The 24,422-nt window shown below is 37.3% G+C and overlaps 1 long non-coding RNA gene across 1 annotated transcript; it reads left to right on the top strand.

Annotated features, from left to right (window-relative positions):
* Positions 1–15,197: 15,197 nt before the first annotated feature.
* Positions 15,198–18,406, top strand: LOC138242277 (uncharacterized). Its single transcript, XR_011191488.1, has 3 exons — positions 15,198–15,280; positions 15,870–16,229; positions 18,372–18,406. It is a non-coding gene; the product is annotated as an uncharacterized lncRNA (long non-coding RNA).
* Positions 18,407–24,422: the final 6,016 nt, after the last annotated feature.

Raw genomic sequence — 24,422 nt, 5'->3', positions numbered from 1 at the left:
AGCATTTGCATCTGGAGTCTGTTGCTGTTGGCTCTCAACATGAAGACCAAAGAAACGTTAATGCCTGTAAAGTGGGCCATCATGAGGCTGAAAAATCAGAATAAATCAATCAGAGACATAGCCAAAACATTAGGTGTGTCAAAACCAACTGTTTAGTACATTGTTAAGAAGCAAGAATGCACTGGTGAGCTTAGCAATAGCAAATAACTGTAACGATCAGTTTTTTCCGGGCCCTATGCGGATGACACGATCCGGAATTGTGAAGATACAATAGGGTAAAATAGTCATGCAGGAGAAGGGTCTGGAGACGGGGGGCGTGTCCGATGAGTGCAGGTGTCCAGGGGGAGTGAATCCAAGGCGAACAATCCAAGCGTATATCCAAAGGGGAAATCTAAAACAGGAGTCCAAGACCAGGGGATCCATCCAAAGGAACTAAAAACACGAACTGGGTCAGAACCAGCGGGACAGGGAATCAGGAACAGGCAACTAAAACCATGACGGAGCCAGATGCGGCAGGACCCCGGGCTCTCACGAAACGGGATTCAATGAGAAGCCTTGGGCAAACACCTGCGCCTGGCTTTAAAGGTGGAACGAAAGAGGGGCTGGGCAAAGGAACAGGTGTAAACGAAGGGGGAAAACGAGGAAGGGCTGGAGCGCCCTCAAGAGGGGGAGTAGCGATCCTGACAATAACCTTGCAGAGCACAGTAGTGGATGACCAAAGAATACCTTCAATCGTGAAGAAAAACCCATTTTCGACTGCTGAACAGATCAAAAACACTCTCCAGGATGTAGATCACTGTCAAAGACTACCATAAAGAGAAGAATACACCACCATACACCATCTCAGAGCGTTCACCACAAGATTCAAACCACTGGTATGAAAGGCCACAGAAAGGCCAGATTACAGTTTGTGAAAAAGTACATAAAAAAGCCTCTAGAGTTCTGGGAAAAAGCCTTATGGACAGATGATATGAAGATTAACCTGTACCAAAGTGATTAAAAGAGAAAACTATGGAGAACAAATGGAACTGCTCATGATCCAAAGCATACCACCTCATCTGTGGAAGATGGTGAAGGTAGGGTCATGGCTTGGGCATGTATGGCTGCCAGCGGAACTGGTTCACTTGTCTTTATTGATGATGTGACTGCAGACAGCAGCAGCAGAATGAATTCTAATGTGTACAAAAGCCTCTTATCTGCTCAGATCCAACCAAATGCTTTAAAACTTATTGGACAATGCTTCCCCTTGCAGCAGGACAATTACCCCAAACATACTGTTAAAGCATCTAAGGAGTTTTTCAGGGCCAAAAAGTGGAATGTTTTTGACTGACCAAGTCAGTCGCCCGACCTGAATCCCATTGAGCATGCATTTCACTTACTGAAGACAAGCCCCCGAAACAATCACTAAAAATGATTGAATTACAGGCCTGACAGAGCATCACCAGGGAAGATACCCAAGGTCTGGTGATGTCTATAGGTCGCAGACTTCAGGCAGTCATCAACTGCAAAGGATTTGCAAACATGCCAAATTTTATTTAAGGTTATGTTAATGTGTCCCATTACTTTTGGTCCCATGAAATGGGGGAACTATGTATAAATAGGGCTGTGATTCCAAATGGTTCACCCAACATAGATGTAAATACCCTCAAATTAAAGCTGACATTCTACACATTTATCTCATAGTCATTGTTTTATTTCAAATCCAACGTGCTAGAGTACAGAGCCAAAACAGCAAAAATTGTGTCGCTGTCCAAATTCTTATGGACTGCACTGTATTTGTGCGTTGGGTTTTGTACAGCACCACTCACAGTGGAGGGTGTGTGTAAGTAATTGAAAAATAGCAAAGAAGTTTCCCATCAGCTTATGAGGAGCATGTCTGGAGCATTGGACATGCCTGTTTACATGCCCACAGTGGCAGACACAACCCCCAGCATTTAAACAAATTACTGAATTTCCTATTTAGAGTAAAATATTCCCTTTACAACATATTTAGAAAATAAAACTTGAAATCTCCTAAATAACTAATAAAACCTGAAGTTTGCCAAATAATTACACCTCTACTAGATTACCGCAACATTTTATATTTCAGTCTTTCAAATCATTGCTTATGTAGTGTGCTCTCACGAGGCACCAGTTCCGTAGGGTTTGGGCATTTACGGGGACAATTATTAATTGTAGCCGTAAATCACAAAGTGATTCTTTTAATGGCTTTAGAATCCAACCATGCGATATAACTCAAACAACGCACACACACAGGTACTAATACACGAGGATACATTTATTAATAAATAGAATATGCATGTAAACCTAACAGATCTTATCGAGAGGGTTATCAGAATACAAAAGGTATATATTCAGTCAGTTATGAAGAGTGACACATATCAAGAGGACGGTGTATCATTCATGTTCGGTGTATCATTCATTTAGACCTTTTCGTAAATGAACTTGGTTATAACTTCTACATTAGATACTCAAAACAATTACATAACTCTTAGGAATTAAATTGATATCAACTGGTTGGGATAACAATTGAATTCTCGAGATGTAATGCATTGAAGTTGAATACTCTGTTGATCTCCTGTGGGCTCTCTGGCTCGGTGCCAGGCTGTGCTGTGCGGCTTGCGACGGTGCGCTGCTGATGCTCACTGACCGGCTAGTTAGTGTTGGCTTTAACTAGCAAAGTTGTGCTCAGGAGAAAAGATAACTGTGGGTCCCAGCAGGTCAGGAAGAAGACCGGTTCGTTCCTGATGAAGCGCTAGTTCTTAATAGTGATTCAGCTGTCCACAGTTCCGACCTGTTCACGGGGCTTGCTGCTGATGCTAACCTCGGGTGGATCCTCTGGTTACTCTCTGGCAACCTCCGCTCTAGACTCTTAGAACAGAGGAAAGTTCTGGCACTCGGAGACACTGGCCGTTCTGCGGTTGTCCGGGCTGAGTCTCAGGATGGTCAGGAGGCGCGCTGCGAGAATGTCCTGCCCTTGGGAGCCTTCTGCTCCTGGGCCGTCCTGCCCTGGAATTGTCTCGCACCCCTGGAATTCTCCTTAGAATTCTCCTGCTGGAATAGTCCGAAATAGTCTCTCAGGCCTTCTGTGTTGCCTGTTTTTACCTGGAGCTCGTTCAAATTATTTATATAATTTCTTAACAATATAAGTTAACAAATTGTTTATACCATAAGTGAGAACACATTTTTATTAATAGAATTCAATCACAAATAAGTGGAAGTTCTTGGCAGGTTAATGACACTATTAATATCTAATGTGTTGTAAAGAATTCATGAATGGCAATTGCAGTGCGTATTTGTCAGTTTTTCTACAATATCTTTAGAGTGAGTACTTTTGTATTAATTGAACAGGGCCATGTGAAGGGTATGGTCTTCTTACAGTCCTGGCTCTGGCTGGCGTGAGTGCTGTGCTCTTGATAACCATCGTTGTCCTTATTTATCGACTGAACAAGAGAAGAAGATATTATCACAGTACAGGTATTCAGTCTATTCAGGTTTGAATTATGCAGTACATGGCTTGAGAGAAATGCTGCACATATGAACAGGATCATATCGAAATGCATATACTGTATTGATGTGCTACAGAACCAGTTCACCTTAGAAATAAGAAACAGGAAACGTCAACCATACAACCATACAGCAGTGAGCATCAAATGTCAGCTGGCTCAGAACTCGATGAGACAACAATAAAAATGGGCACTCCATGTTAACAGTAACACAATGTGAAACTGCCTTCACTCAAGCTATTTATTCTACTTTACTTCTTTTGAAGTGTAGTGTGCTCTCGGAAGGCACCAGTTCTGTAGGATTTGGGCATTTACTGGGACAATTATTCACTGTAGCAGTAAATCACAAAATGATTCTTTTGATGGCCTTAGAATCCAACCATGCGATATAACTCAAACAACGCACACACACAGGTACTAATACACGAGGATACATTTATTAATACATAGAATATGCATATAAACCTAACAGATCTTATCGAGAGGGTTATCAGAATACAAAAGCTATATATTCAGTCAGTTACGAAGCGTTACATATATCAAGAGGACATACGTTCAGTATATCATTCATTTAGACCGTTTCGTAAATTAACTTGGTTATAACTTCTACATTAGATACTCAAAACAAGTACATAACTCTTAGGAATTAAATTGATATCAACTGGTTGGGATAACAATTGAATTCTCGCGCAGTAATGCAGTTGAATACTCATCCAATCTCTGGGGATTCAGATCTCCTGCGGGCACAAAGAAACAGTTGCAGGCTGTTACTGTCCAATCCGTGCTCTCTGGCTCGGTGCCAGGCTGTGCTGTGCGGCTTGCGACGGTGCGCTGCTGATGCTCACTGACCGGCTAGTTAGTGTTAGCTTTAACTAGCAAAGTTGTGCTCAGGAGAAAAGATAACTGTGGGTCCCAGCAGGTCAGGAAGAAGACCGGTTCGTTCCTGATGAAGCGCTAGTTCTTAATAGTGATTCAGCTGTCCACAGTTCCGACCTGTTCATGAGGCTTGCTGCTGGTGCTAACCTCGGGTGGATCCTCTGGTTACTCTCTGGCAACCTCCGCTCTACACTCTTAGAACAAAGGAAAGTTCTGGCACTCGGACACACTGGCCGTTCTGCGGTTGTCCAGGCTGAGTCTCAGGATGGTCAGGAGGCACGCTGCGAGAATGTCCTGCCCTTGGGAGCCTTCTGCTCCTGGGCCGTCCTGCCCTGGAATTCTCCTTTGAATTCCCTTTAGAAAAGTGCACAGAATTCTACACAGAATTTTCTACCAGGCTCTCTGTGTTGCCTGTTTTTACCTGGAGAAACTTCAGCTCGTTGATTGGCTGAAAGTTCCATGGGCATCAGAGTCCCACGTGGGTTACTCGGCCCTACCAGTCCCTGATTGGTTGATCAAGGTGAGATATGAGTCACTTACTCCTGACACTTAGGAATGCAGTCCAGATGTCTATCTGGCATTCCCTAGACAGATAGGCGCCAATGGATGACCATTGGTCATGATAGCCAGGCTTAGCTAAGTGCATCCCCCTTTGGGAGCTGTCCCTTATCAAAAGAAAACATCTTTAAATCAGCCTGCATGAATAGCTTCTCTGTGGCTGCACCACAGAGATGAAGAGAGAGATGGGGCCTCATTTGGGAAAGCACAGCAACACAATTCTGTCTTATTAACAAGCATTGCCGCTACACTTATCTGAAATACACATTGCTTATCTGAAATACCAGGACATCTTTTAGTATTAGCTGGTGGCGTATTATGCAATTGATTAAAAACTATTTAATTAGAGATTTAGATTATTTCATCAGAGATTTCTATATTGGTCAGAACAGATCTTATAATATTGTATATATTAATCTCTGTATTTCAAGAATGAATTACAAAAGGAATAGACAGGTTACTTTTTTAGCTTTCCAAGAATGTGGAACTTTTTATCATCTTCAATCAAAAGTTCACCTTTCAATTGGATTTATTTTATTCATCAGGCATTAAAACACCTTTATATTTCATAATCTTTCTATAATTGTATACACATTATACATAATTTGGCTTCTTCTATGATGTTTTTTGGCATTTCACATTTTAATTTGTCTTTGTTTTTAATTTCCTACACTTTCTACTCTTTTCCACTCTGGTCTTGTTCTTTGTAATGAATTTCATATCATGTTCATAGTTATTTTCTTAATCATTTTTAGGATATCAAAAATCCTCAGTCAGATCTCATTCAGTCTTTTACATTGCACAGTAAAAACCTTTTTTATTTACCTGATTTAAGGCAAACATACTTGTAATAATCCAGAAATTGTTTATTTTGTGACTTTTCCTGTGTACAGTTTGTACATAAAAATCACATAAAAGAACTGAAGCACAGATTAAATGAAATACTGAACCTCTGGAAAATTTCAAGCATGACTTGATAGAAGTGTTGTTTAGCAGAAGCCACTGTCATGCTCTAAGGTTTTTCATTCGTAAATGAGTAGCAATATTTTTAATGTAATTAAAAAGCACATTTTTTTTTCAAAAGAAGAAAACTAAATATGATTGTATATTATTATTCATTAAATCAAATTTCCCAACACACTTATCCAGTCACTATTCCTTCACTTTGTTTTTTATGTTTATGGCAAGAATTTGTTTCTTCCCTCTACATTTCCATTTACATGGAGTAAATTAAGATGGTAGCAATGCTATTCAGCTACAGATGCAGCCATTCAAAACAAACGGGCGATACCGCATTATAATGCGGTGTGCTTGTCGCAGTGTAACGCAAGTTACCGTATTAATACTGTATATTCTCGCATAGTATCGCATGGTACCACAAGTAAAATAATAGTATCCGGAATTTCCTCAAGGTGGAGCTAATAAAGCTCAACCTCTCATGTTTGAGCTGTCGCCATCAAAGTCTTTACCGAAGATATTACTTATAGTGTTAATAATGAATGACCTTGGACAACCTGTAAACTCAAAGTATTGATCCCCTCTCCCACCCCTCTCTGTGTACAGTAGAGCCTCCTGTCATGACTGGAGGAGCTCATCCAGCTGTGTCTGGACAGAAGCCAGGGAATCGGCTTCAACAACAGGGATGGGTAGCTTGTTTCCCCCTCCCACCGCTCTCTGTGTACAGAAGAGCCTCCTGTACTGACTGGAGGAGCTCATCCATCTGTGTCTGGAGAGAATCCAGGTAATCGGCTTGTTCCCCCCTCCCACCCCTCTCTGTGTACAGTAGATTCTCCTGTCCTGACTGGAGGAGCTCATTCAGCTGTGTTTGTGTCTGTGTTCAAGCCGTTACCCTGGCTTCTCTCCAGACACAGATGGATGAGCTCCTCCAGTCAGGACAGGAGGCTCTACTGTACACAGAGAGAGGCGGAAGGGGGGAGCACCCCCTGCTGGCCTCACTAACACCTCTTCCAGCAGCATCATTAGTTTTTCCCAGGAGGTCCCCCATCTAGGTACTAACCAGCTCACACCTGTTTAGCTTCAGTGGGTTCCCAATTGTAAGTTGCAGGGTGACATGGCTGCTGGCTACAATCCTTTATACACTCAAGTGAAAAATTAATAACGCCAATGTAAACATCGTATTTACAATTTGTTGATAATAAAAATGTTAAGTTCTCTTAAGCTTTGTAATTTACCCAGGGAGCTGTGTAAGCATGTGTGGGCAGTAAAAGATCAGCTAAACTGGGAAGACGTGATACCGAAGATATTATTAATAACCTTTCAAATCTGAAGGGAGATATAAAGGGATCCCCACACGATAGAAGCAGGAAGCAGAAGCAGAAGCAGGAACCGTTGTCAGAAGGAAAGAAGGTGACTTGGGTGAGATCCTCCAGTCAGTACAAGAGGCTCTTCTGTACACAGAGAGGGGTGGGAGGGGGGAACAAGCTGCCCATCCCTGTTGTTGAAGCCGATTCCCTGGCTTCTGTCCAGACACAGCTGGATGAGCTCCTCCAGTCATGACAGGAGGCTCTACTGTACACAGAGAGGGGTGGCAGAGGGGAACAAGCCTTCGCTTTGCTTGTTGAAAGCCTTCAAAGCAAATGCACTTTGAAAACCACGACTTGTGAAAATGTTCACAGCCTCAACAGAAAACGATAAGCAAGATAATTCTCTTCTTTTAACCATCCGGTTTTTCACAGATGCATAATCACGCATTAACTGGAACCCCCCGGGGAGGCGGGATGCCATGTGTTAAGAAAGTTAGGTGTTAGCATAAACTATTAATGAGTGGTTCTGGTGGGGGGTCTGCCCTCAGTGACAGCTGACAATCCCCCATACATTGAAATGAAAAATTAATAATGCCAATGTAAATGTCTTATTTACAATTTGTAGATAATAAAAATGTTAAGTTCTCTAAAGCTTTGTGATTTACCCAGGGAGCTGTGTAAGCATGTGTGGGCAGCAAAAGATCAGCTGAACTGGGAAGATGCGACACCCAAGATATTATTAACAACTTTTTAAATCTGAATGGAGATATAAAGGGATCTCCACAGGATTGAAACAGGAAGCAGAAGCAGAAGCTGGAACCGTTGACAGAAGGAAAGAAGGTGACTATTCATTGTTATTAAAAAATGACTTAGATTCAAACATGTTGTGATATTTAGAAATATAAAAAGTAAATTAATTGTCCATAATATTGCTATTTTATTTTTTCAAAGAAATGTTTGTTAAAAGAAAAGTCATGGCACTGGCTGGATTTGAACAGTCAACCTCTCACTCACAGTACCAGACCACCACACCACTCACATGAGGAGTGGTAAAACAGCCCTACACATATAGTATCAACAGACATTGTACAATGCATACTATTGTGTTGCAGTACATGAATATAATTATATCGTTATTAATTTCTTTAGATACTTGATTCAATATTATATTCCCTATTAATCAAATTCTAAAAGTATGCTTGTTTACTCCGGTATCGAGCGTATTCACAGAAAAACTACCACTTTTTATACACATGTTATTTCACATGTTAGTTGGAGACTTCGATGCTTAAAATGTTTAGGGAGAAATGTAATACTAGTGTGTATTTTTTCTTTAAAGTTTCAAGACCAGCCATATACAGTTTACATACTGTAATACTGAACGTTCATGTTCAAAAATTAATATCGTTTATGGCCTTCACACGCGTTATGCTCCTATTCTTTTTATGCTCAGCTACTAAGATTTCCCTTCAGTGGTAAAATTCCATATAAATATTCAATACTAAAACGGACACAGTAAAGACATTTAAATCTTTCTACATCTGACCAACGCACCACGAGTGCCCCTGTCGGTCAACCAATCACGTACCGCAGTATGATGCATTATTACGTGCTATGACACGTGATGACGTAGCCAAATGCCCGCGATACGTGTTTGTGCCGTGCACTTTAAATGGCTGCACGTGTATGCTGTCTGTTTGGGCAAGGGCATAACTGTTGTGGTTTACATTTCTTTCTTAGCATCAGACACAGAGAAAAGATCTTCAAGAGATCCCTTAAATGATTCTAAGAAAGGGAAACTAGAGTTGTCGATCCAGGGAAGCTGATAGGCCATTATTTACTACATTATACATGCTGGTAAATATAATTTATTTTTGTTTGTCTGGTTCTTTTTGTTTTGCATGCTTCCACATGTTCTCTAGAAAAAAAAGGAAGTTCACCACAGAGCCATAAAGTTCCGTTTAAGCACATTGAACCCATAAACAAAGCAAAGAATGAAAACCACATACTAAAATGCACCCCACAATGTGTTTACAATCTATCAGCTAAAGAAACTTACAGACTGCACTTTGATTTTGAGGTTTAGCTTTACTAACAGCAAGTGCTTATGTATCTGTGCTACACTTACGTGTAAAAGACACTCCACTTCAAAATGACAAAGAAATTAGAAACATCTTGACCACAAAAAAAAAAAATAACCCAGACATTAAGTTTCATAAGATCATATAGAACATACAGAAGCTTGTTTCAAGACTCCCTCAATACAAGATAAAAGCAAACCATTGCTACATTTGACAAGCCACATACTCAGGTGCAGGTGAACATATACTGTAGAGGGTTAACATTTGAGTAAGAAACAGTATGGAACTATTCACATAGCTTTGAAAGATAATTCATAAGCTCTGAAAACAGTGGTGCTCAGGTCCAGCAGCTGAAGAGACACTACATTAAGAAGGTTCCTGGCTTCTAAATGGAGACATGGCATAAGAAAACAGGATGGTAATAAGCTTTGATGTATATTAAACGACAGCACTCCAGTCAGTGAAGTTGGTCTTCTCTGAAGATGCACAGTGAACGTAGGCTCAGAGTTCAGCAGGACACGCTGATTTCACACCGATCCACAAGGAATCAGAATTCAATAGTCAAGCTTTGACACTGCCACCCAATAGAACAGTGAGTCAGGGACAAATTAGGAGAAGAATAAATCAGTCAACACAAAACATCAGTACTATGGAATAGCTGATGTAAAATACATTTTCTTTACCTTCTCCTTTTACTGCATAGAGTAGGAGGCTGGAGGTTTTAATTTGCTGTAACAATCGGAAATTGTAACAGTAAATTGCAAGAGTACTTGAAACATTTGTGAAACAATAAAACATAATAATTAACAATCTCAAACACAGATTCTAAAGATATAATATACAATTTATTTATATAACCAGACATAAATAACAAACATAAATGTAATAGAATATGTACCTGTGAAAAGATCTGCTGTGAACACGAATGACTGATCATTCACTCAAGGATTACAAAGATCAGAGTTAAACTTCAGAGTTAAAATACACATTGACTATAAAGTGTTACAATCTAGCTCATAGGTTCTATCGGTCTCATATAACTTAACAAAATTTATATTCTCATACACAAGTAAATATGCATTTACTATAGTGAATTTAACATCAAGATGTAACATGTGTTTGTAATAATCTTGAGAATAATACTTCAACAATCCATTCTCCACATGTTCTTGACGAGTTTAAACTTCACATGGGTAAAAAGCTATCTGGGTTTCCATAGCAGTTTCTTTGTGCTGGGACGGTCCCGGTGCAGGAGAGAGAGAAAGAGCTTTTACCTTGCTTAGCTTAGCACCTTGCGTTGACCTCAGGTAGCTCTGCCAAAGTACCGTCCTGCTGAATTCGGTCTTCAAAACAGTTTTAAAAATTCAGTCAGTGCAGTTTGTCTTCTTGGGGTTCACAAGGTAAATAAAAGGGAGCTCAATTCATTCTGTGCTATAGATTTTTTTATAATTCTGGATTCTGACAAAAAGAAAGAGTCCAACTGTCTAATTTCACTGACCATTGACCAAAAATAACACTGGGTTCCAAAATATTTTTTTAGTTTCATGAAGAATATCTTGAACAGAATTATGCACTTTACTGACTCACTCTGGTATCTTGGAGAAAAGGTTAAGTGCTGCTTGCACTCACGTGGTTTTTAAGGTCAGTTTGCCAGTTTGGAGAGAAATTGAGAAAGCCATTGATCAACCAAGAAAAACATTGCTTGTGTTCCAGTTTATATGGGGCAACATCACCAGCTGGTGATTGGCGGAGATACCATCAGGTCTGGTTCAGGTGCCCTCCATACAGATCCCCAGATGGTGGATTTTTCTTTTTTTATTTCTTCTTCGGGTGATGGATAATGAAGTTTGAAGAAATCAGCCTGGAATCTGCTCGAGCCCATCTGTGCTATATATCTTTAAATATATACCACTGGCACAGTTTTACAGTCTTTTATCAAAGGGGCCTCTTTAGCTATATTCCTCTGAATTTAAGGAGAGGCACCAGGCTTTTTTGTCAAGGCACATAAAGATTATTAGAAATCTTTAATAACTCTTAATTCTAAGTTAAATTATAAACTTTGTTCCTATAATAGTATAGATTTCCCTCTGCATAAAAACCCTATAGGGTCACTTAAATATTCAGTATAGGACAGTATTAAAATGTACAGAAAAACAAAATCTATTAAATGAATAGATGTTCATACTGTATCTTACTAATTATTTTAATTGCTTTAATTACAGCTTAAAACTGTTTGTAATCATGAGGGTTTAGATTTTTAGAAATCAGAAAATGATGTGCAACGTTTGTGATGTTCAGTTAGTTTTTCTGGCAACTGCGTCTCTGAGGCAGGCAATCCAACTGCAAAAGCTTGGTGATTTCCAGAGGCCGACAGACTTTGCCGAAAAAAAGGAAGGAAAAATGGTAGACAGGGAAGATTCTGAGAATCAGAGACAGGACTGGATTCAGGCAAGGAACAGGGCTGGATTCAGGAAGGAGGTAGTCGGTAGGACAGAGTTCAGACAAGTTTTGGTAGGTCAGGTTTAAGACACAGGCATAGGGTTTTAGTTCGCAAGTAGCATGTCAGAAGACAGGACTGGGCTGAATTGAGCTGAAAAATTAATAGCTAAGTAACTCAAGTGACAGAGAACCTTCCCTGTGGCGCTTACTTGAGGGAATGCTGCATCCATGGGCTGTGAGACACTGCCGGTCTCAGTGTGACAACTTAAGATTGTATATACACTCCATGGGTTAGACACTTTTTTAATAACAGACATTTCACAATTGTTACATAGTGTATTAAAACCTTTAGGATTGATGGACTGCCTTACAAAACAACACCTTTGTAAGTTATTTGACAAGAATTATGTAACAAAAGCAGTGAGTTGTTGTGACAGGTTTCTGGAAATCCCCCAGTAGATGCAAATGAATTTGTGAGCAGACATCTGAGCTTAGCAGTTCAGATCAGTTCTGCTGAGTGTAGGTTAGCAGTGAGCTCAGTAATCTTGCTAAGGCTCCACAGGACAGATCCACTCTTTTAAGTTAGTATTAGATAATTTTACAGAGGTAATTCTAAGAGAGCTGCTCAGGGTAGGTAAAGTAGGACAATGGAATACAGAAGTCAGGATAGGAATCAGAACATAAGGACTAGTGATGGTAACAGCACTATTTTACTGCATGATAGGAGCCAGCAAGAGCACCAATTTACAGGTAGAGAAGTCAAGTCACAGGAGATAATTTGTGGTCATTCCTGGTTGCTTGATATCCAGTTTTGTAGTTCTTTGTGTTCCAATGATAATTTGTTCTTCTTCCTGATGCCTTGATAGGCTCTTTTTTTATCTTGAAGTGATGTCAAATACTCTGTTTCTGTTATATCAAGCATGCATTTTCTTAGTTCAGGCGGGTAGCTGCGTCAGGATGTGTAGCCTGCAAAGGATCAAATAATAGGTTTATTCCATACTGAAAAAAGAAAAAAGAAAACACAATTTTTCGGTTGTGGAGCCTTCTTGGGGTGTAAGAAGGCTCCACAGCCGATACATTTTCTTATGCATGTTTGGGTCACTGGGGGAAGTTTTTCAGTATAAACCACAAAAAAAAATTAAAAAAGGCTTAAAGCAGTTCTTCTGTAGAATGGCTACACAATTTGCAGTGAGATATGAGACCTATAGAACGTCAAATAGAACGGAAACATCAGAGTTAAAACTGAAGCTGCTTCAAATTCTCTCCTAAACAGCGCATCCCCACAGCTTGAAACAGAAACCAGAGCATCATAAACTGGGTCCATTCTCAACCTCCCGAACAATGAATAGTGCAAAATGATGCCTCTTAGACTGGTTCAAATGAAGGGAGACTAACTTGAAAATAATAATATTGCTGGTTAATTATTTAACATGCTTAAAGTCATTAGCCGGTGCATAAACAATAGGTAGGAAAACATAATACTCCTGCTCATTTACAGTACAGTTACATTATTACAGCCATTAGTAAATGAATAAACATTAGGTACTATCCTGTGCTATGTGCAATTACAAAACAGAAACTTCTTGCTTGTACTGCAAGGGATCACTGTATTTACTGTGAGAATATCAATTTGAATAACTATGAGGTACACAGAAACAAATGTTATTGTCAATAGCTGATTGATGTAATCTGATGTTATTAATTCTTATATTTGTAATCCCTGTGTGAGCAATTAACCATTTTTATTTGCATTTAATTACTCTGGTTTATTTGCTACATATTTTGGTGTTGTATTTATAAATTGTATATATTGTATATTTAGAATCTATGCGTGACTGCTTGTTAATCTGTTTGGGTGATTTCTAACTGCCATAATGGCACTCTCACAATTGGCTGTTCCCATTACTTACTGTTTGAGTAAATTAAACACCCTTATATTGCTAAGGATGTAAAAATATGTCTATCACCAGTGGTTAACATTAGTGCTTCCAAAGTCTGCATCAATTATATCAATAATAATATTTGCATTTATATATTTTTTTCCTCCCAAAGTGATTTACATATAGGAGTGAATTCACTTCATCCACTATATCACTTTTGTGAATGCAGCAGTCACTATTTACCAGCACACTCACTAGACAGTAGGTCAGGTACAGAAAGTAAAAGTGAGAAATTAATTCACAAATTTAATTAGGAAATGTTCAAAAGGCTAGGCTGAATTTTAGCCAGAACTTTAAGATAATATTTTAAATTTCCAAAAAATTAAAGTACTCATGATCTTATCTGGACAGTGCCACCCGCAATACAGCATCTCCTGCATACTAGTAGCATTTTGTAGCAAATGTGTGGAGCATTTTGAGAATATAAGATGCACCAAGAAGGCAGAAAATCAATGGAAAAGCTGTAACATTATAGAAAGGCATTAGAACAATAAACACGTCCACATTCTCTGTTAAAGTGCAAGTTTTAGTTTTCCACGTATTTCATTAACCTCCTGCAGAGATAAATGAAAGAAGAACAACACCGCGTCAATTAATCTCTGATAATAAGACTCATTTTTACATAAAATAAAACTGAATTTGAGACTTAAATAAGGGTTAATTTAAATATCCGTCAGAGCTAAATCAACAATTATTTATTTACTGAAGAACAATAAAATGAATAACAAGAGCTGGCCAGTTAGTTGCACTTTTTGCTGATACTCATTTCACAAATCTATTTATGAAAATTGCATAATTCAACATGCTATAACTATAACAAACTGACCAGAGGGCCTTGGAATATGATCATCTGTATCTGCCCATATGCCACCTAATGGATGACCTTGGCTCACTTGGCTCACTTGAATTGGGGTAATACTATATATTGTAGATCAGATCACCATTCAGCAAATCTGCCTAAAAATTAACCACATAGTCCAGGATTTCCATTTTTCTATAGAGTGTCACTCTTCTTCAGTCTGAATATACAGTAAAGCTCATTTACTGGCTAAGAAGAGGGGCTCATCTGTTTGATAATTCAGCCAGACCGAAGGGAAGTCATTAATATGCATTTATTTAATAAGGCCCAAAATAAGATGACTGGTATCTATCTACCTCTCCTGTTATTTGGAATAAATGAAAAAGGTGTTGCAAGCTTTTAATTAAATACTGTATGTAATTTAAATGTGTTAAATCACCTGGATGAAAACATAAATGATACTAATGAAGGACTTATTTTGCGATCTGACATTTACAGCAGTAGTAGGTGCTCTCAATAGTACTGTATGTGTGTAAACTTTCATTACAAGCTTATTATGTTATAGACACAGCAATAAGCAACACAGTCAATGTTTTACATCTGAGACATTTATTGTGCTGAATTACATATGTTTTTACACCCTATTAAATGATGACGTATGAACAGCCCGCCTATCTTACAGTGCAGTGTCCTTACCCTCCCCTATTTATTTCCAGTGTGTTTTCTGGGTTCGGTCATCACTGTAACAGCCAGAAGACCTCAGGAGAAGACAGCATGTTTGCAGCTTCTATTCTATCTGTCACTCTATACACAATAAGTAAGTTTGGTTCAATATTATAAACACAATTGTTAAAGAACATTCTTGAAAACATTTTTATTAGACTGACCTTCTGTTTGTTTTAATACTTAATTGAAAAAACAGTGAAAATGCCGAGCTAATTGAAAAATTAATTTTAGTATTCCAAATCCGCGAGTATACATTCAGCACTGACAAAGTTTAAATAATTTGTCAAAGTTATCAATGATTACTTAAGACTTAATGTATTCCACTGGATGTACTATCCTCCCTGTAAAATATAATCACTATATAAAAACTGATTACGTAAAGAAAATAAATTTTTTTGGTTTTCTTTAAAATATTTTTCAGACTATTAAATGAAACATATCAACAATACTATATATGTTCTACATATGTTAAAAAGTGCATTATCTTTATATTATCTTAATTTAGATGTAAGTTCTATTTTATGAATTAATTTCTTTGTCACTTAGCTATACCAAATCTTAAAATATATGGTTTTATATTTGAACACTTGCAATTCAACACTTTTTTAAACAACTTGTCTGAAAATAAAAAAAAAGTTAAGCCTTCTTGTCAGTTTAAATAAGTTGTTCTCTCTTGTTAGTAGTTCTAGGTCTGGCTCCTGGAGGTGCCGTCTCTCAGCCATCTCTCTCACTGACAGTGAAGCCTGGAGACACTGTCACCTTGCAGTGCTGTGTTCTGATGAGAGACCCAGGTCACCTGGCCTGGTTCAAACAGGACACAGGTCGGGCTCCTCTGTGTATACTGTCCACCTACAGCAATGTGAATAGATCAACAATTCATAATGGATTCAGCATAAATCGTTTTAAAATTCAGAAGGGCAGCAGCAGTTTTAACCTCAGTATCTTGCATGTGGAGCTCTCGGATGCTGGGCTGTATTTCTGTGGAATGATCCCCACCACACATATGGAATTTGGGAATGCAACTCTTCTACAGTTTGAAGGTAAACAAATTATCATTAAAATGTATTTGACTGATGACTTTATCCAAAGAATTTGAACACCAAACCTAAAATACAGTTATCTACACACAGGTCATCACTGTTGTGTCATAACATGCCTTTGGATTGGCCTTAAAAACACATTCACAATGTATTCTTTAAAATTGTACTCCACAATTTAGTTCCAGTTTTAAACGTGTAAAAATAAAAAAGTAACCATACAGTATATCATAATGGATATTATAATGATGGCATAGACTGTACAGTGAACATTACTGCCTTGCACCTCTGGGGATCTGGGTTCAATTTCAGACCTGGGCAGTGAGATGTGAAGGAGGTTGTGTTCATCAGTTGGGCCAGTAAGTAGTCAGGAATTGAGACAAGAACACACCTTAGGCAAGTTACACTTAACAAAATAGGTATTTTACAGAGAAATAATTGAAAAAAATAAAACAACAATTGGTTCACTTCCTTCTAATAGGTATATTCTTTAAAAATAACTTATACTGCATACTGAGGAAGCTGGTCTGCCCTGATAAAATAAAAAGCACAAAAACAAAAAAAACACTTGTCACCAACACAGTGGGAAAAAAAAATCTCATATCCAAAACAAATATAAATTTCTTCTCAAAGTCAGAAAAATAAATCTTGCCATTTCATCGTTAAAAAAAACAAACAAACAGATCCAGTCTTGCCTTCTTAACAGTATAAAATTAGATATGAATAGACTGCCTCAGCAATTGGTCTTTCTTTTATTCCTTTTCTTAGTAATCATTAGACTTTCTTCCTTGAATTCCAAAACAAAACTTGATGTGTTCCCTTTTTCTCATCACCTTTCTTTCTCATCTAAAGAATACTATCGTGGATCTCTTGCTTATTTATTTACTTTATTCTGTACTTCTTTTGAGAAAATGGAGGTCGCTTTGAGTTGGCCATTCAATGTCCAGTGTTATGATTATAGCTTCAGGACTTCAAATTCTCACCAGTAGTGAGAGGCTTGTGTCAAGGAAATGTCTGCTCATTCTGAGAGATTAAATAGTGCCGTGACCCTTTGTCTCTTAACAATTGTCTCTACAATTTGATCCACTGATTTGGGTTTTGCATGCCTCAAAAAACTGGTAATCTACAGAAAAAGTGCTCAATGTACTATTTATTCAACAATCTAGGGATCTAGAAGTTCTTCAGGTCATAGTCATTTTCTGGCCAGGTGAATCAAATCAAACATTTGAGACCTTGGTGGTTTCTCCAGTTAGTATACCCAGCTATGGAACCTTTGGGCTCATACAGTAGTATTCAACCCCAACCAGGGAAATATTTCTTTCTTAAGTTCATCAAAGTTTTCTGTATCTTGATGCTCCAAATTGAAATAAGCCTTCTGTGCTTCTCCTACTAGCAAAGGGGCTAATATGCCAGCCCACTGTTCCCAAGGCAATTTATTCCTGATTGTAGTCCATTTCGAGATATCCTTCCACACCATCTAAATGTGTCATCTTCTGTAGTCCTGGATAACTCATATTGGAGATTGGTACAGTAGTACTTTTAATTAATGGTTAGTAGTAGTAGTAGTTTCTTTGTGTAGTAAATTCCAATAATATTTCCATTCTGGAAAAAGATGCCTACAGGAGAAGACAGGGAAAAGTTAGTTCATGGGTTTCTTCTTCCTTCCTTCCTATAACAGTAAGCACTCAAAAATAATAAAGTACCTGTAGTACCTAAGGTACTATCTGCGCAGAGTTTGTATGTTCTCATGTGTTCGCATGGGTTTCCTGTAGGTAGTCCAGTTTCCTCCCACAGTCCAAAGAAATACTGGTAGCCTAATTGATTTCTGAGAAAATTTGTGTGTGTTGGAGTCTGTTCTTGCCCTGCAATTAACTGGCATCCCGCCCAGGCTGTATCCAGCCTTCTGCCCACTGCTTGGTGAGATCCCCTTGTGACTCTGTATTGGATAAAGTGGTTAGAATATTGTTGGACAATGATGACATAAATTTATAAAATAATCTTTAGAAAGAGGGGTGACATTTTAACTTTACTTTGTATTTGTAATGTTGTTTATTTTTAAGTTTACATTTTTTATATTTTGTGTTTATATTTAAGTTTTCTTTATATAATTGATGTTCTTATTCTTCTTATTTATGAATGAAAAAGCCAATGAAACCGCAGCTGAGAAGCCGAATCCAGGTAATTGTCTCTGCATATCTATTCTCATTAGCACTTTAGGTTTTCCAAATTTTGAAATGCACAGAAACAAGTTATCAACATAAAATTATTTATATAATTCCTATATAATATAAATTATATATAAAATATTCCTAACAATATAAGTTTACAAATTGTTTATACCATAACTGAGAACACATTTTTATTAATAGAATTCAATCACAAATAAGTGGAAGTTCTTGGCAGGTTAATGACACTATTAATATCTAATGTGTTGTAAAGAATTCATGAATGGCAATTGCAGTGCGTATTTGTCAGTTTTTCTACAATATCTTTAGAGTGAGTATTTTGTATTAATTGAACAGGGCCATGTGACGAGTATGGTCTTCTTACAGTCCTGGCTCTGGCTGGCGTGAGTGCCGTGCTCTTGATAACCATCGTTGTCCTTATTTATCGACTGAACAAGAGAAGAAGATATTATCACAGTACAGGTATTCAGTCTATTCAGGTTTGAATTAAGCCAGTACATGGCTTGAGAGAAATGCTGCACATATGAACAGGATCATATTGAAATGCATATAATGTATTGATGTGCTACAGAACCAGTTCACCTTAGAAATAAGAAACAGGAAACGTCAACCATACAACCATACAGCAGTGAGCATCAAATGTCAGCTGGCTCAGCACTCGATGAGACAACAATAAAAATGGGCACTCCATGTTAACAGTAACACAATGTGAAACTGCCTTCACTCAAGCTATTTATTCTACTTTACTTCTTTTGAAGTGTAGTGTGCTCTCTGAAGGCACCAGTTCTGTAGGATATGGGCATTTACTGGGACAATTATTCACTGTAGCAGTAAATCACAAAATGATTCTTTTGATGGCCTTAGAATCCAACCATGCGATATAACTCAAACAACGCACACACACACAGGTACTAATACACGATGATACATTTATTAATACATAGAATATGCATATAAACCTAACAGATCTTATCGAGAGGGTTATCAGAATACAAAAGGTATATATTCAGTCAGTTACGAAGCGTTACATATATCAAGAGGATATACGTTCAGTATATCATTCATTTAGACCGTTTCGTAAATTAACTTGGTTATAACTTCTACATTAGATACTCAAAACAAGTACATAACTCTTAGGAATTAAATTGATATCAAATGGTTGGGATAACAATTGAATTCTCGCACAGTAATGCAGTTGAATATTCATCCAATCTCTGGGGATTCAGATCTCCTGCGGGCACAAAGAAACAGTTGCACGCTGTTGCTGTCCAATCCGCGCTCCAAAATTGTTTAAGTTCCAACATTAATATTGTTTATGGCCTTCACACGTGTTACAATATGCTCCTATTCTTTTTATGCTCAGGTACTAAGATTTCCCTTCAGTGGTAAAATTCCATATAAATATTCAATACTACAACTGGCACAGTAAAGACGTTTACTGTAAATCTTTCTACGACAGACCAATGGACCACGAGTGCCCCTGTCGGTCAACAAATCACGTACCACGGTACGTGCGTCATCGTGCGTCACAATACGCGACGCCGTAGCCAAATACCTCCGGTACGTGTGTGTACCGCGCACTTTGAATGGCTGCATCTGTATATACTAATATTCATATTTATTATTAAAACTCTCATTATATAAATGATAGTAATAGAAAATGGATCATTAAACTAACTGTATTAAAATGGTTAGATTCAGAAATAGTTTCTCTTTTTTTTTCATTGTGTATGTAATGTGTATTACTAAAATAAGAGTGTCTGAATTTAATGTTGAGTAAATCAGAAAAGGGACATGATCCTTATGGAAAAAACACTGAAAACATCAGTTTCTACCCTGATGAAATTACAAAACAGAAAACAACGTCTTTCCACAAATTTAAAAAGTAGCTTTGTAAAAATACAATAAAAAAAGCAATTATTATCATCATATTCAGCTAATAAATCAGTAAAAAAATGAAATAATAAAAAAACTTATGCCAAATCAGTTTTATTGCCTGTTCGAAAATATTTGAAGAACAAAAGAAAGAAAATTGTCTCTTTGAATTAAATAATATGAAATATTGCACTGTTTATGAGGAAAGGAACAAATGTTTCTATTCAAATTCAGGACAGTTTACTGAAGACAAAATATCCAGTCTACACTGACCTGCTATTGTTATTAATATTTATTATATTGGTCAAGACTTGCTTGATATACATTTTGCAGTTCTCTGTCTTCAATATTTTTTCTTCTCTATCATTTAACACTCTCTTTCTCTTTCATAATTCATTGGCTTTTTAACAACAGGAGTTAGTCGTGAAGTCACACTTAACTATTCCACCATAGTTCAGTGGTTTTAATCACATTCCTAGCCTACAGGCTGATGAAGAAGCACAAAACAGGTCAGTTTTTATAAATTACCTGCACATGATGAATAAAATCCATAATCAAAATTAAGTCTGATAAATCATAAAATTTGTTAGTAACTTTTGATCTTTTGCTTTAAGTTTATGCCATTGTTTTAGTACTTAGAGGTTTAAATTAAATGTTCTACTACAAGGTTTTTTGGTTTCTTAACATACAGTATTTATAGATATATCTATCTACAGTTTTTTACTGTTTCCCCACCCAATTTGAAATTTCCAGATATTTTTAGACTTGTCTAATGAAATGAGACATCCAGTCCTGCTCCTACAACATGCCAGCATGCACAGCCAATTTGTCATTTGTGAGCTCCACAGTCCCTAAATGCAAATGTACTGGAAGAATACAAGGATCTTTACTGGCATCACTGCAAGCCACATGCCAAGTCACGAGACTCATTAGTGTTGGAAAGCAATGTGCAGATGAATCACAAATAATAATAACTCATCACTCAAAATCATATTTTACTAGGAAAATTGACACATAATTCGTTTTGCTGTTGTTACTGTGCACAAAGGCTAATTTTTCTCATTTGTTTTCAGCTTTCTCCAAAGATACACATCTTGGTGCATTTTTCCATCAGTGCACGAGAGAAAGCTCAATTTACAAACAGGTACAACAGCAACCTCTGAAAATAATTAAATTACTCAATTTCTAACATAAAAGGTTTAAAGAACATGTGTTAATTCATACAGAATAGTTTTTTTAATTGAATTATTGAATAATTATTAATCATTGATCTGAAAATGTTTTCCCTTTCTTTTTTTCTGCCACTTGGACATCACTTCATTAAACATACAGTAGATTTGCATTATTTTTTGTTGGTATTTGAAACAACAACAACAAAAGAATATAGAACATTAATAGAATAAATGTGTAAATTGTGTGCAGTTAAATTACATAAAGTTAGGCATTATCTGATTTACAGTATGTGTAACTCCTTTTCTCTTTTTTAGAACCAGGACACAGAAGTGCTGAATCACGCTGCCTTGAGTTTTACTGAGAGTAATTCTAGGCCTGGGAGGAAGATGACTGAGATGGACAGACAGGCTATGTATTCCCAGGTCCAGTACAAGCAGTGTAATTGAGTGTTCTGGAAGTTGTGCCTGTCTCCAGGGAGGAAAGAGCCATTTCAAGATGAATTAATTACTGTCATGTTCTCCTCCACTGGAGCACTGCAAAGGAAACTAGCTTTACCATGGTAACTGATGATGGCTCTACTCACCTGTCAGTCAGCCGGTTGCCGGTACAAAAACATACTTGAAGCCTGTTCCACCTGTGTGTCATTTACTACCACATTCTTCTCAAGTGGATCAGCCCATTTAAAATCTGTTTTGGCCTTGCCCGGGGCCCTGTTATACAGTTTTGCCTGGAGCTTCAGTTGAGTTCTCAAGTGTTGTATAACCTCCCTTGGAGGTTTCCTCCACTCTCTGGATTCCTAGCTTCGCTTTGTCTCAACCTTGCCTTTGGATTTTCCCTATGCTTGCTCTAGTCTTTCACACAAATGGATCTTTATAGCTTGTCTCAACCATGCCTTTGGATTCTCCCTGTTCTCCACAACAGTGTCTACTTAGATTTCATCCTTGCTTTGCTACAACACATCTCTGGACTGTGTTTGCCTATTTCCCTCGGCTGCTCTTATGTTAACCTCATGACGCCAGACTGCTGCATTACTCCATTATGAGCAGCAATATTACAATAACCTGCTTGTTTCAAAAATATAATCTGATCAAATAGCTTAATCTACCATGATGTGGGGTACAGTATACACAGGGCCATATTCTCCAAAGCACTTACAGCAAAAAATCCCCACAGTTATTTCCTCTTGAATGAACTTTTATTCGAGCAATTTTCACATGAGAGTTCTTTATCTTAGAGAGTTCTGTTTGTGTATGTAAAGATAAAATACATAAAGAATATGTATGTGCTGAATAAATATTGAAAGCCCCAGAAGGAGAGTGAAGATGTCTAGTCTTAACATGAACTCCCATTTACAAATTTCAAAAAAAATATTTGTGTGTCTTAAAATATTTAAAGTAGTGTGGCAAGTTTGTCTCCAAATGCTAAGGAATTGGAATTTGATTAAATATGCAATTGAGGTTATTTAGTACTCATCTCACAAAAAAAACATCAATCAACAAAATATCTTTTTAGATTCTCTAAGGGGTCACTATTCACATTCTATTCAAATTAAATTTCTCTCCAAATTGTATTAACCATTAGTCATCTGCTAAATGGATAGTTATATATAAAAAATCTCTGTGGTGGTACTATAAAAGTTTTATTATTCTAAAGAAATTGATTATTTTAAATTCTTGTATCTTTCAGCTGAGCTGAGATGATATCAAATTAATAAATAATTGTGTCTTTTACACAAGGGTGTCTACATCCTTAATAATAGCAATGCAATTTCTTTGACTTCCACTGAACACTTATTCTGTATGCCACAAATGAACTGCAGAAAGATGTTATTTTCATAATTCTTACTGAAATCTCCAGTAAAGCAGAGCATGTGGAAAAGGAGGGAAATTAAGGTGGAAACCTTCAACATGATGACTGTTGACAGCTTGTTTGACTTTTTATACAATTCTGAGTAAAAAGGGGGAAATAGCCACATGTTTTCAAGGGTTTTATAATTTCTTTAGAATAACATGTGTGACTTTAAATCAAACCTGTATCTATTTTATAATTTATTTTGGGAAAACATCATTGCTTAAATGATAAAGAAATCTGGTATTAGATTCTTTCACATTCTGAATGCAGTGGTTTCTCTGTCGTTGACTCTGATCAAATAAAGAGCATAAAAATATTAAACGAGCATGAAAACGTGATTTTACTGGGCACTGTGAAGAATCTGTTTCACATGGAACAAAAGAACACACAGAATGAAAGAAAAAGTAAAACTGTTATAAAATGTGTTAAACAAAAAATGGGTACCAGACACTGTTACCATATCTGGAAGAAAGCACTCATTTACATTTCAATGAAATCAGTGATTTTAGCAGCCAGCAAATGTTTTTCTCAATATCCTGTGTGGTGGAGTTTGTATCCTTGACTGGACGCACTGTATGCAATTGTTTTTCCTGTGAAATTTCTTTCTCTTCTGAAGCAACCAGTACATAATGGTTTAAATACAAGCCATGAGAGATAACCAACTGGTACTAGGTATGGGCTGACAGTCATCGAGCAGAAAATAATATAAACAACAAACGAGAAACTATGGGCTTGGAAAAATAGTTTTTAATTTCACCATAGTTTCTATTATTAACCTCAGACAGCCATGATCACACTGATCTCTCTGTCTCTGTTCTTAAAGAACGGTTTCTCAACTGCCATGACAGAAAGGCAACAGAAACTAAACTCATCCTGAAACTAGGTTCACACCTTCACCCTTCTCTGAATGATAGACTTATTTTTGTGTAATCTTCTCTATTCTCTATTTATTTTTATTGTTTTGGCTCTGTACTCCAGCACATTGGATTTTAAATGAAACAATGTCTATGAGATTAAAGTGCCGAATGTCAGCTTTAATTTGATGGTATTTACCTCTATATTGTCTGAAACATATAGGAATCAAAGCCCTTTTAATACATAGTTCTCCCAT

This window comes from Lepisosteus oculatus, chromosome 13 (genome assembly GCF_040954835.1).
Source record: "Lepisosteus oculatus isolate fLepOcu1 chromosome 13, fLepOcu1.hap2, whole genome shotgun sequence".
Classification (NCBI taxonomy): domain Eukaryota; kingdom Metazoa; phylum Chordata; class Actinopteri; order Semionotiformes; family Lepisosteidae; genus Lepisosteus; species Lepisosteus oculatus.
The sequence above is the reverse complement of the archived record's forward strand: the minus strand, read 5'-3'. Positions and strand labels throughout refer to the sequence as shown.